The following is a 13,817-nucleotide window of genomic DNA, read 5'->3' as shown; positions in this document are numbered from 1 at the left end:
GTTCTATGGGATATCTCTGAGACTGGATCTGGCACTGTGTGCCGTAATACATGCCATGGGCTGCGCGATGTGTCTTAAACTGCACCAGACCAGAGATGCTATAACGAATGCCTGGGCCTACGCGTGATGCCTGAAACTGAACCAGACTCTAGCTGCTATACTGGATGCCTGGACCTAAGATGGATGTCTTAGACTTTTACTGTGAGGTATACAGGACTTGTAGATATACCTTCAATAGTGTGAAAAGTCTGAGACTGGATCTGGAACTATGTATTACCAGACATATCTAGACCGCAGTATGACGACTATGATTTAAGGCATTATGTGATATATCTGAGAATTGGCTGGTTAGTGTGATCTAGATAAATCACATGGGAATGTGTAAAATGTATAAGATAGGTCTGCCACAATATTCTACAAGAGGTGACATGGACTGGTCGAAATGTTCCACGCTGGACAAGACACCATTTCCTATTAGCTGCTGTGTGAAAGGTCTTACACTAGATCAGGGAGCACACAAATACTGTACAACCCCTTAGGCTTGGCAGGCATCCTTTGCAGTCTGAGATACCTGCAACTATTAGAGACACGTGAAAAGGGGTGACATGTCTGAGATTGGGTGAGGCGCCCTATAACAGAAGAGACTACTGGAACAACATTTGCCACCTGAGTCCTGGCCATGCACAATGCAGTGCAAGAGGCGTTTAGGGCTCTTTGAGAGGTCTGAGACTGCTGAGACTGCTGAGACTGCTGAGACAGTGTGAGGTCTCTCTGATTGGACCATGGCATTGTGCTACCACAGACGACTAAGATTGGAAGAGATGCCGGCCTCTGGGGAAACTGGCCTTGGTAGTATAATTGAGGCCTGTTACTAGAAGAAGGGCCTCAAGTGGTTAGAGAGGACTGTGACTTGAAGACTGTAATTAAAAGAAGCACGTTACCAATGTGAGGTCAACATGTTTGTGTGGGTGAACCGTTTCAGCGAATAAGGATTGCAGTGACAAAATGCGTGATCACATAGAGACGTAACTGAGGAGAAGAATATAAAGACAGCAACATGGAAAGGAAGCCCACAGCAATCATGGGACCCATGACAATACTCCACAGATGCCAAGACTTTTCATTAACTTGTCACCATCTTCGAGACGGTCACACATGTTTAACACAATTGCGTGGAAGAACACTGCAAAAGTAGTTTTTCTGGGCAACGAAATCCACAAAATATATTTTGCCAAACACCGATTTTAACCCATACTAATTTTGCGGATGAAAATAAATGAAACTCTAAGTGCAATACAAATATACAATAATGAGAAAACCTAAGGAGGTACCACAAGATATAGTGATGTAATTTATTCAGACATTAGAAATAACGGAAAATAAACACACCATTCACAGAACCATCAGGAAATATCTATTATGGTGTTTCAAGACAGACCTCCATTTACAGAGCACAGCAGTTTTGTTCCACCAGTGTAGGGATCTAGTCTGCACCAAATAAATGCAGAGTCCCCTTCGTTCTCACAAGTGAAGATGAAGGTGAAAGTCTGTGATTCGAAGATTCCTAGCCAATATATTCACCCCTATCACCAAAATGGGCATCCAAATGGGTTTCCTAGGTAGTAACCCCAAGTCTTTCTGCCATTTCACATGGGCTGACATTTAGAGATGAAGTCAGAGCATATTTATGCAGCTCTTCCAGGTCTGATCAACAGAGACCTGGGCTTACTCTTCTTGCCCAGAGTCAGCTTTAGGATATTGAGACCCGTGCCATCTCACCAGGTGCCAAGGTCAAGGGGGGAGTGGGGGTGCCATTTGAATGAGAGGCTGAGGAGAGATAAGAGCAGGCTGCCGAGATCTTTGTGTGCGCTGCAATTTTCAGGTGACAGTAACAGCATCATGCTACCTCTTACCATTAAAGCGAGAGATTTGTTAAATGACTGGTGATAGTTTTGGACCATGATAAAGTGGCATACTGTTCCAGCTGCAAATCACAGCGTGTAGCGTGCCTACCTCATATTTGTACTTTTTTATGTAGCTTAGGGGGATTCTACATTTGTCACACATCATTCTGCTACTAGCCTTTTATAAATTACTACTCATCTAATCTAATCTAATCTAATATAGCACAGTGAGCTAGAACTGGCATGAAATTGCTGCAAGCTAACTGCAAACGGTAAACAGACATAATATCGACTACAAAATATCGAATGGACATAATATCGAGTACAAAATATAGGCTGGACAAAATATCGAATGGACAGAATATAGACATCAAAAATATCGTTTTGAAGGTAAGTAATGTAATATCGAATTTTTATTAATATCGAATTTTTTATAGTGTTTGTTATGTTATTATATGTGTGAAAAGTGTGTATTTATGTTATAATTAATTTTAATTAATGAATTTTGTTTTTTATTTTTTGCGTAATTTAATTCTGTAGCGGGTTGTGGGTTTATAGGGGAATAGGGTGGGAAGTAATTTAATTATAATTAATTAAATATTTAATTTTATATATTGGTATTAATTTTTAATTAATTGTTAATTAATTTATATTTGGTAATTAATTACATTTTAATTGGCAATTAATTTTAATTAATTGATTAATTGCTAATTATGTTAATTTTACAAATTTATTTTCTGTAGCGGGTTGTGGGTTTATAGGGGAATTGGGTGGGAAGTAATTTATTTATAATTAATTAAATATGTAAAAATATTTATTGTTTGTTTTTAGAATTAATTGTTAATTACATTTTTATGGGTAAATAATTAAATTGTAATTGCCAATTAATTAATTTTAATTGATTAATTGCTAATTATGTCAACTTTACTAATTTATTTTCTGTAGTGGGTTGTGAGTTTATAGGGTGGGAAGTAATTTATTCATAATTAATTAAATAATTCAATTTATTTAATTGTTTTTAAATTGAATTAACTGTGAATTCATTTTTAATTGTTAATTAAATAATTGTTAATTTGTAATTAATTTGATTAGGTAACTAATAGTAAAAATTAATTGTAATTTGTAATTTTAATTGAGTAATTATTATATTATATTAAATTGGTAATTACTTTTCATTAATTTTTTATAGATATTAATTTATACTGTTTTTAAATAGTATAAGAAGTATTTACTTTCCCTACTGTTGCACTCTCTGGAGTGGGAATAGTAATTTTTACCCCTACGCTATCCAACGCTTTCCCTACTGTTGCACCCACTGGAGTGGGAATAGTAATTTTTGCCTCTACGCTATCCAACGCTTTCCCTACTGTTGCACTGTTTGGAGTGGGAATAGTAATTTTTACCCCTACGCTATGCAACGTTTTCCCTACTGTTGCACTCACTGGAGTAGGAATAGTAATTTTAACCCCTACGCTATCCAACGCTTTCCCTACTGTTGCACTCTTTGGAGTGGGAATAGTAATTTTTACCCCTATGCTATCCAACTCTTTCCCTACTGTTGCACTCTTTGGAGTGGGAATAGTAATTTTTACCCCTACGCTATCCAATGCTTACCCTACTCTTGCACCCACTGGAGTGGGAATAGTAATTTTTACCCCTACGCTATCCAACGCTTTCCCTACTGTTGCACTCTTTGGAGTGGGAATAGTATTTTTAACCCCTACGCTATCCAACGCTTTCCCTACTGTTGCACTCTTTGGAGTGGGAATAGTAATTTTTACCCCTACGCTATCCAACGCTTTCCCTACTGTTGCACTCTTTGGAGTGGGAATAGTAATTTTTACCCCTACGCTATCCAACGCTTTCCCTACTGTTGCACCCACTGGAGTGGGAATAGTAAATTTTACCCCTACGCTATCCAACGCTTTCCCTACTGCATACTAGCATATTTAATTAATTATAAATAAATTACTTCCCACCCAATTCCCCTATAAACCCACAACCTGCTACAGAAAATAAATTAGTAAAATTAACATAATTAGCAATTAATCAATTAATTTGAATTAATTGCCAATTAAAAGTTAATTAATTACCAAATATAAATTAATTACCAAATAATTAAAAATGAATAACAATAAATAAATTTACATATTTAATTCATTATAATTAAATTACTTCCCACCCTATTCCCCTATAAACCCACAACCTGCTACAGAATTAAATTACGCAAAAATTGATGTGGGAATGTGCAACACTTCGCAAACCAAGGTTTAAGGCACTTTGTTGAGCAGGCCTAACTTGGCCTTGGTGAGCCGCCTGTGGTCCATCGCAGTTGGCCTGAATTTGTGACTTTCTCCTGGTCCGACATGACTAGATGACCACAGTTACCAATTTCTGCCTCCAGGCATTATTTTCCCTTAAATCTTTGCATATCTCTGGTTCTACTGATTGAATTTTTGTTGTTTTGGTCTCAAATCGTTTATTACATTTTACTCTATTTTTCTAAATTGGTGTGGGCTTTTTCTTGTAATGAGTTTTAACTGTTATAACTGTTGAAATACTGCATAAATACTTTACACATTGCCTCCAAGTTAAGACTAACTGTGTTTTTGCCAAGCTACCAGAGAGGTAAACACGTTAGTTGGGGTTTGCTTGTGTTTTACCATGACAGAGATTGTGGTTGCTGCCTGAGTAGGGTTTCACCCGCCCTCACTCAATTTTCCAAAATTATAATATACCCTGTAAAAATTATATAAATAAAGTCAACAGAAGTCTTTAAAATGTCCTGGGTGTGATATGGATGAAGCTGATGATGTAGACATGTTTGCAAACTGTCAATTGTAAAACTTTTTCTGGGAAGGGGTCACTGATAAATCAAAACAAATTTTGGATAGGAAGGTCGAACTCACTATGCAATCTATTATGATAGAGCTTGATGCACGATGCTCTAGGTAACTGAAATGTTTTTGCTTTATTGCAATCACTGTTGCACCTATATGTATTGCTAAACTATGGATAAAAAGGAGTCTACCACATAAAGATCAATGCTGATTTTTTAAATATATGGAAGGGGAAAAGCCATATAAGAAACTAAAGCTGCGAGAAAAAATAATACACGATTCAAATATATTTGGGACGTTATACAATAATAAGCTCGACAGTTTGAGAGTAACTATGGATGTAAATGTTTTAATATTTAATACTTGTGTAAATGAATTAATAATGTTAAATGTGATCAGGGACTATTAGTAGTTTCTTAATGGAACCTTTTTTGTATGGAATATGAATTTCACTGTAAATTAAATGCCAGATTTTCTAGAATAAAAAAACAAAAAGAGCACAGGAACTCATGGACTGACACTATGGAAGCACAGCAGCTCATTAAATGATTCTACAGGAGCATAGCAGCTTGTGGATTATGTGAGTAGTGTGCAGAATAGTAATGTGTCAGGACAACAGCTAATTGACTGAAAACAGAGAAGCACAGAAGATGATGAAATACTATTGTGGAAGCATAGCAACCCATGGAATAACAATGGTGTATGATCCTTGCAGATCATCGCATGACAGTGCTGGAACCTCAGCCATGCTGTAGTACTCTAGAAGTTTGTGGAAAATTGACCGTGAAAGGCTGGGATTTCATGCAGTGCCTGCACAAGTCACAAAAGCTAGGATGACTGAAGTTCAGAGTCATCAGATGTGAGGACAGAATCTAAATCAATGATTGAATGTGATCCGAGAAGCACATCACTGTATAAAGAATGAACTTCTTCAAATGATGACATTGGAATACAGATGATCATGAGACATCGATTTGTCATCATGTAAGGGCAATGATAATGGATGCATTTTTTAATAAAATAATTTCGGTGAAACTGGGCTAGAAAACGTTCCACAATGCTTGCCACCTGATAAGTTTCATATTTTAATTCAATAATTCCTGATTTGCTGCAGAAGCAATTACATAAAGCATTAGTGATCATTCTCTCTCTGAAATATGTCAAAATCTTCTGTCAAATTGAGTGATATAATTTCCATTTCCATTTCTCCTCCCACTCAAGAATCGCTTTAACACAAAATATTCCTTTATTTAGAGTTCAAAAGGAAGCATGTATGACCTGTTTCACAAAGGTAAACGTGGTGTTCTGTATCCAGGTGATGATGTGAGATTCGATAACCTGAAATCATCATCACCTGGAATGTAAGGGGCTCTGAAATGTGGGTGTGGAGACTGGACAAGGTGGACCTGCCTCTGGCTATTTGTGTGGTGGTGGCCCATGAAGATGTACCTACAATAAACATTTATTTGGATTATATGCTTCCTTCGCTGTGTACTTTACATTTGGCAACACACGACTTGTGCGTCCTGACACCTGCAGCTTGTGACATTGTTGGACAGTGGCCCAAAAACTGAGAAACAGCTTTTGGCCACAATCGCAACAGAGGACAGGAGCGGCTCCTTCTCTGCAGTGGAGGAGCGTCGCCCCACTGCGGTCTCACTGCACGAGAAAGCCAAAACATAAAATGGTAATAACCAAAAGTTATTACCATTTTATGTTTCTTTGTGCATTGCGGTTGATACCAGTCATGCACACTCTGCAGTTCCTTATGCATGCTGCATTGCAGCCTACATGGAGAACATTCCATCCCCTACAGCCCCTGGTTGGGCAGCATCCTGACCAATCACAACACTCCACTGGAGTCTTTGTCATTGGTTTAGGGGAGGGAAGGGAGGCTGCCTGCTTCCTGTTCCTATCGGAGGCAGGAGAGCAGGAAGACACGGGACCCGGGCTGCAGAAAGGTAGGTTTCATTTATTTTTTACTAGTGACCCCCCTCCCCGCGCAGCTCCGCACCCGTCCCCCGACCTGCAAGTCATGCCAGCCACTACTGCAGAGGATCGAGATTTTTTAACTCTGTGTACTGCTTTTGTGTAACATTTGGATACCTACTATTCCAGTGCCCTTACCCCTCTTGTAGCGGGATGGTGGTTGAAGGTCGAGAGGGGTGAGCTTGAGAGCTGGTGCGAGAGGTCAGCATTCCAGAATTATTAGTCACTGACACCGGGAGCTGTGATTCTTCATTACTGTCATGAGCCTCTCATCAACTGAGTTGCCGACAGACACACACAGTGATGTGCACCTGTGCGTGGCTACCTGGCAACCTCTGTTCAATTCTGTTGTCACATGAGTTGCCGTCGGAAATGCACAGTAACTTGCGCCTATGTGTGGTTACTGGGCAACCTCTGTCCAAGCCTAGCAGTCCTTGGGGACAGGGTGACATTAACGCAGGACTACTAGCTGCAACATGAGTCATGATGTTGTTGCCTTGCAATCTCAGCAGAATCTTCATAGCCATTGGAGGCTAGTACACTCTGTTAGCTGATGCACGTGACTTGCACTAACATTACCATTCCCTCAGAGGTTCCGGCAGTGAGCTACTATATAACCCCATGCCCGAGGGGTGTGCGACGCCATGCGGCCTAAGTGAGTCTTTGAACTGTGTCCCGGCCTCTGTGTGGTACGGTGAATGTCTGTTCACCATAACTTTTTAATGCAACACTTTCATCACCTCAAGGCAACACTATAAATCATCGAGAACCTTAACCTCTGCTTTGCGTGGTAATATAGCCTTGCTCCTGGCCATTGGTGATTTGCTACGCATACAAATGCATGGTGTCCGGCAGACTTACAGAGATGTGCATACTACCAACAGTTCCAAAGACTTTTGCTTCATACTGACTTCTGTTGTGGCAAACTACTCCTGTCTGCTGCCCGTACTTATTTTACCATATTAACCTTGACTTTTCATATCTTACATATGCTATTTTTGTTCATTATGTGATGTGGTCTAGGGTATTGGTTGTGTGTTAGTTTACATAGGGGTGCTTCAAGTAGCTAGCTACTGTAGTGGTAGAGCGCTGAACACATTTAGTGCTTACTTATGGTTATTTTACTTATTTTGTGTGCCATGCAGAATGTCACACCTCCTCTCACTGGGTGACCCACTAGTACCTTGATTGAAATGGAAGAAGGTGTTCGGTACTACGCAAGGGTGAGTGGGACATCATTTAGCGCCAAGCGAAAATTGTACTTGCTGATGCTTTGTTTCTGTACCAAAGGTCAGGAGGTGTTCAAACACCTTCCTGATCTATCTGATGCTTATGTTGCAAATCTTAACAAACTTGAGATTTGTCGAAAATAGTTAGACTTGCATTATCTTCCCAAATTGAGCACAGAGCTTGAGCGTTACCAATTTGGAAGAGGATGCAAAGACAAGGTGAATCTGTGGATTAGTATATGACAGAGCTTCGAAGGCTGACTTCAACTTGCAGTTTTGGTGGCAACTGAGAAGAATGTCTGAGGAACCAGTTTATGTTGGGGTGCTCATTGGAGAAAGCAGAGGAAAATATGTGGAAGGACATTCATTCTTTGCTAGAAGTGCTCACAACTGCTAACATGTTTGAACATTCAAAAGTATGCGAGGAGAACATTAGGAGCAGCAATGATAGCACAAAGAAAACTGATAATTTGGACAAAAAATTGGTTGAAAACAAATCTGATAGAAACAAAACAATGCAAGAAAAAAGCTGCAACCAAAACCAACTTTTTTTTGTGGGGAAATGCTACTGATGTGGGTATGCTGGCTACACGGCCAACTACAAGCATTATCCTGGCTGGAAGGTGGTATGCAATGAGTGTGGGAGAAAGGGCCACTTCGTGAAGTATTGCAGATCTGATAAGTACACTTGATCAAACTGAAAACTGCGGCACAACCAAAAGTTGCCACGGTGAACGGGATTCCGATGTTGGTAAGGGAAGGTATGAAGGTGGAACTAGATACGTTGGTGGACAATGGCATCAGAGTGGGTCACACCAGTTGTGACAGCATGCAAGGCCAAAGGGGAGGCCAGGCTTTGTGTGGACCTTAGAGAACTTAACACGCCAGTTGTTGTGGACCATTACCCTCTTCTGAATATCAATGACATGTTATGTTCCCTCAATGGTGCCTAGCATTTTTCCTCATTCGATCTTACATCTGCTTATCACCAGATCAAGCTTCATCCTTCTTCCCAGGAACTCACCACTTTCGTTACTACCTTTGGCACCTTCAAATATATCAGGATGAGGTTTTGTTTGATTTCCATGCCATCAGTTTTTCAAAGGGCTATGGAGAGAATTTTAGACAGGTTCAAAGGGTTGACGGTCTATAAGGATGACACACTGGTGTACTGGACTGATAGTTGTGAGCATGATGAGAGATTGTGTCTTGCTGAGGAGGCTGCAGAGAGTGGGCTAACATTAAAAAATGAGAAGTGCAAATATAACATTCCTGAAATAGAGTACTTGGGTCAGGTGATCAAGGGAAATGGCATTTGACCCAAAAGTGATTTGGTGTGTGCCATCAAAAAAACACCATATCCCCAAGACAAAGAGGAATTGGTGAAATTCCTGGGCATGGCTGAGTTTTATAATATAGTTGTGCCCAAGTTTGCTGAGAGAACTATGTGTATGAGGGCTTTACTTAGCAAGGACAAATAGTTTGTGTGGTGTAAAGGAAAGCTTGGAGGGTGCATCCAATTTAGGCAGTTTTGACGTTAGGGATGAGACACTGGTTATGACTGATGCCAGTTCTAAAGGGATGGGGCCAGTCTTGATTCAGAGTTCTTGCGGTCACGACATGAGGATTCTTTTCTTTTCAAGAGACTTAAGGGGTGCTGAGATCAACTACTTGGATACATAAAAAGAGTCATTGGGTGTTTATTGGGTCTTAAGGAAGCTCAAAAAGGGTCGTTGGGGACATACGCTTGTGGCGAAACCTGATCACAAGCCTCTTAAAGAAGTTTTTTTTTTTTTAAATCATTGACTTAGTTTCACATTGCATACGTAAATGGGTGTCTGCCTTTCAGGAGTTTATTAGGTGTTATCTGTCACTGGCGTATGTAACTTTCAGGCTGACTGCTTCTCAAGGCTTTGTCACATACATGACGAAGATAGTGTGGAGGACAGACACCATTTGGCAGGGGAAGATTTTAATGATGAAGTGAAAGTGGGTCTGGTGAAGGAGGGGGTCATCCAGGAGTCAGAATGGAAGAGAGAACTGCAGAATGATGAGGTGTTGCAGAAGGTAGTTGGGATGATTTTGAGAGGTTGGTGTTACGAAGGCAGGTTTGCCCAGAATCACAGGATGTGGAGCATCCCTGCCGAGACTCGAACCTGGTTCCCCAGCTTCGAGGTCAACCGACCTAGCCTTAAGGTTACATCCTCTCCCCAACTTGCTACTTAAATGCAGGATCGTAAACTCAGAAGAGTCCAGAGAGGATTTAAAGTTTCTGAAGGAAATATTTGAGAGGGAGAGTTTCCTCTCCTCTGTGCTCACCTATAATGGTGTTAGCCTCTGAAGTGATTGAGACTTTCTTGAAGGACAGAGGGATCAAGCATAAGAAGACTGCATTGTACCAACCTCAATCAATCAATCAATCAGGGGTTTATAAAGCCTGCTACTTACCTGTGAGGGTCTCAAGGTGCTGGGGGGGGAGTGCAACTCCAGATCAGTTAAAAAGCCAGGTCTTGAGGCACTTCCTGCAGGTGTGCAGAGTGGGGGAGCATCTGATGTTGTCAGGGAGCTTGTTCCAGGTCTTTGCTGCCACATAGAAGGCTCTTCTGCCTGCTCGGGTTCTGCCGATGCGTGGGGTCTCTGCCAGGGCGAGATCGGCGGAGTGGAGGTTCCTCTTGGGTGGGTGAAAGGAGACTCTATCATTGAGGTATTTGGGTTTGATGTTGTGGAGGGATCTGTAAGCGTGGGTAAGTAACTTGAAGGTCACTCTCTTCTTGATGGGGAGCCAGTGTAGGTCTCGTAGGTACTGGGTCAAGTGCTTGTGTCGTGGGGTTCCGAGGACGAGTTTGGTTGATTTGTTCTGTGGGGTTTGGAGCTTGTGTAGCAGGGTTTTGTTGATTCCGGCGTAGAGGGCGTTGCTGTAGTCCAATCTGCTGGTTTTGAGTGCGTGGTTGATGGTCTTTCTGCATTTGGGGAGGATTCACTTGAAAGTCTTGCGGAGGATATGGAGGGAGTTGAATCCAATGCTGTCGTGGAGCGCTTTATCAAGGTGCTTTAGGAAACCCTTGCGGTGGATGCGGAGAGAGTTGAATCCAAAGCTGTCGTGGAGCGCTTTATCGAGGTGCTTTAGGAAACCCTTCAACAGTCTTTGGTGTGTGGTGTGGAATGGGAGAATTAAATGAGAAGAAAGTGCGCGAATATCACTTAACACCATGCTCTACTACGGGGGTATCACCCTTTCAGGTTTTATGGGGAGGGTTCCCAGTTGTGAGACTATTTCAGGGTTGGTGATTGAAAGCAGTAGGAAAGTGGATTATCAGGTTGGTAATGTGGATAGACGGAGAGAGAGAGAGAGAGAGAGAGAGAGAAAGAAGAAGTGGAGGAAAAGTCTCTGTGGTTTGAGGAAAGCTATGAAGGAGACTGCTGTACAGTCGAAGGACTGGAGAAAAATCAAATCCCCGCGCAAAGAAGGGAAGCCGTCTAAATTCAGGCAACCTTTCAATGAAGTAAAAGTGTTTAAAAATACAGTAAAAGCAAGTGATCACAGGATATGGAACAATAAAGGGTAGCTAAGTTCTACTCTGCTGAGAAATATTTGTGTAGCTCATTATTGGATTCTGGAAGTGAGGCGTGTAATGGCTCCTTGCAGGCTCCATTAGAGAACCAAAGTGTGAGACTTCAACTGGTTTCGGAGGAAGCCTGTGTGTCAATACGATTATGTTTCAAAGAAGGCTTGTGCATGCCTTTTATTCGTGAGATGATAAGGTTGTTCTTGGTAAACATCACATGTCATTTGCTGCTTTATCACCATGTCTTTTGCTTGTATATAATTAACTTTTTCTTATTTTTTTATATGTTGTTGGTTTGTATCGGGTGAGGGAAGTGATGTGGTGTTTCTGTATCCAGGTGATGATGTGATATTCTGTAACCTGGCAACATCATCACTTGGAATGTAAGGGGGCTCTGGAATGTGGACGTTGAGACGGTTAGTGGACACTAGACAAGGTGGACTTGCCACTAGCTGTGCGTGTGGTTTGGGCCCATGAAGATGTACCTACAATAAACTCTTTAGTTGTATTACATGCTGCCTCCGCTGTGTACTTCATAGATACCGTACACTTTTGTCTAAGTTTACGATTGCTTGCTATTCGCAAAAGGATATATGAGTAGTATCTTTATGAGTGCAAAGTCTCTGCACATAGAGAGACCTATGTGTTTATGTGAAGAGACTCCACACTTGTAAAGATACTATTCGTAAATCCCTTTGTAAATAGCAAAGAATTGTAAACTTACACAAAAGTGTAAGTTTACCTTTGCAAATTAGGCCCATCATTTACAGTTGCTTTAAAATAGTCCGTGTTGACCCGTAGATACTGACGAAAACCTGAACGTTGATAATTTATTAGTTATGTGTGTAGTTCACTCCCATTTAAAGATAGATCTGTTTCATGTGGTGTCCTAAGATGCACATTTTGGTGAAAAAGTCTATCCCAAAGTATCTGTATAGTCCTTTTAATTTCACTGTAAACTCTTTTAAAAGTAGGGAACATATTTTTCCTGATGGCCCATTCACAAAGATTTTGCCGTTATTAGTAAACAAGCATTGGAAAAGCTGCATTGGCAAGGCTAATAGGTCTTCATTTGGCTGCCACTCTTTCTGACTTTCTCGATGCTTACTTAATTTTGTTATCGTTTTTGTAGAACCTTATTGTTGGGGGAGCTACATGGCCCTTGCTAATATAAAAAAAGATCATTGGCTAAAAGCAAAAATATTGCCGTAGTAGTGCCTGCCACTAAATGGAACTACTTTGTGTGCAGAGACCGGAATGTCATCACTTATAATGATGACATTCCGGATGACTGAGATGTTATGACCCATCACTCTGTGCTGTATGCGGATGTAGGTGGACGAAAAATGTGACTAATACAACAAAAGATCAATGGATAAAAAATGGTTTGTTGAAAGCCATTATAAGTAGAATACATATTTATATATATCAAACACACAGTTGCCTGGAATGAGAGAGCCCACACAAGGAGTACATTTTCTGCCATTTAATGAATGGAGGAAGCAGCGTGAAACACAGGTCAGTGCTTCTCAGAATTCCAGTCCAGCCCAACGCGTTTCGTGCCAACGCACTTCCTCATGGGCTCAGGGCAAAAGTGAATGCAGGCTGTGGCAGTTAAATCCAGCACCGATGTGATAAACTTTTCACTACTCCGCCCCAATGGGCGTGACCACCCCGTGGCCTTCTGGTATTTGTGGTGCCTTCAATTTTGTCTCATGTGAGTCGTCATGCCAAATTCACTGAAATGAAAAAATAAAATCCCCAGTGGGTTGCTGAGCTCACTGCAACTGTTTTCACACATCCGTATTAATCCTCCATTGGCGTCCTTGTCCCTTCACCTGCCTCGTCTATTAGGCGCTGCAGCAGGACTGCTCAAGAGCAGCCGGGCTTCTCTCGCGGCTCAGGCGGTGCCGCTACATCTCAAACACACAGTTGCCTGGAATGAGAGAGCCCACACAAGGAGTACATTTTCTGCCATTTAATGAATGAAGGAAGCAGCGTGAAACACAGGTCAGTGCTTCGCAGAATTCCAGTCCAGCCCAATGCGTTTCGTGCCAACGCACTTCCTCATGGGCTCAGGGCAAAAGTGAATGCAGGCCTTGGCAGTTAAATCCAGCACCGATGTGATAAACTTCTCACTACTCCGCCCCAATGGGCGTGGCCACCCCGTGGCCTTCTGGTATTTGTGGTGCCTTCGATTTTGTCTCATGTGAGTCGTCATGCCAAATTCACTGAAATGAAAAAATAAAATCCCCAGTGGGTTGCTGAGCTCACTGCAACTGTTTTCAC

The sequence above is a fragment of the Lissotriton helveticus genome, chromosome 3_1 (genome assembly GCF_964261635.1).
Source record: "Lissotriton helveticus chromosome 3_1, aLisHel1.1, whole genome shotgun sequence".
In the NCBI taxonomy this organism is placed as follows: Eukaryota; Metazoa; Chordata; class Amphibia; order Caudata; family Salamandridae; genus Lissotriton; species Lissotriton helveticus.
This window is presented reverse-complemented; position numbering follows the sequence as displayed.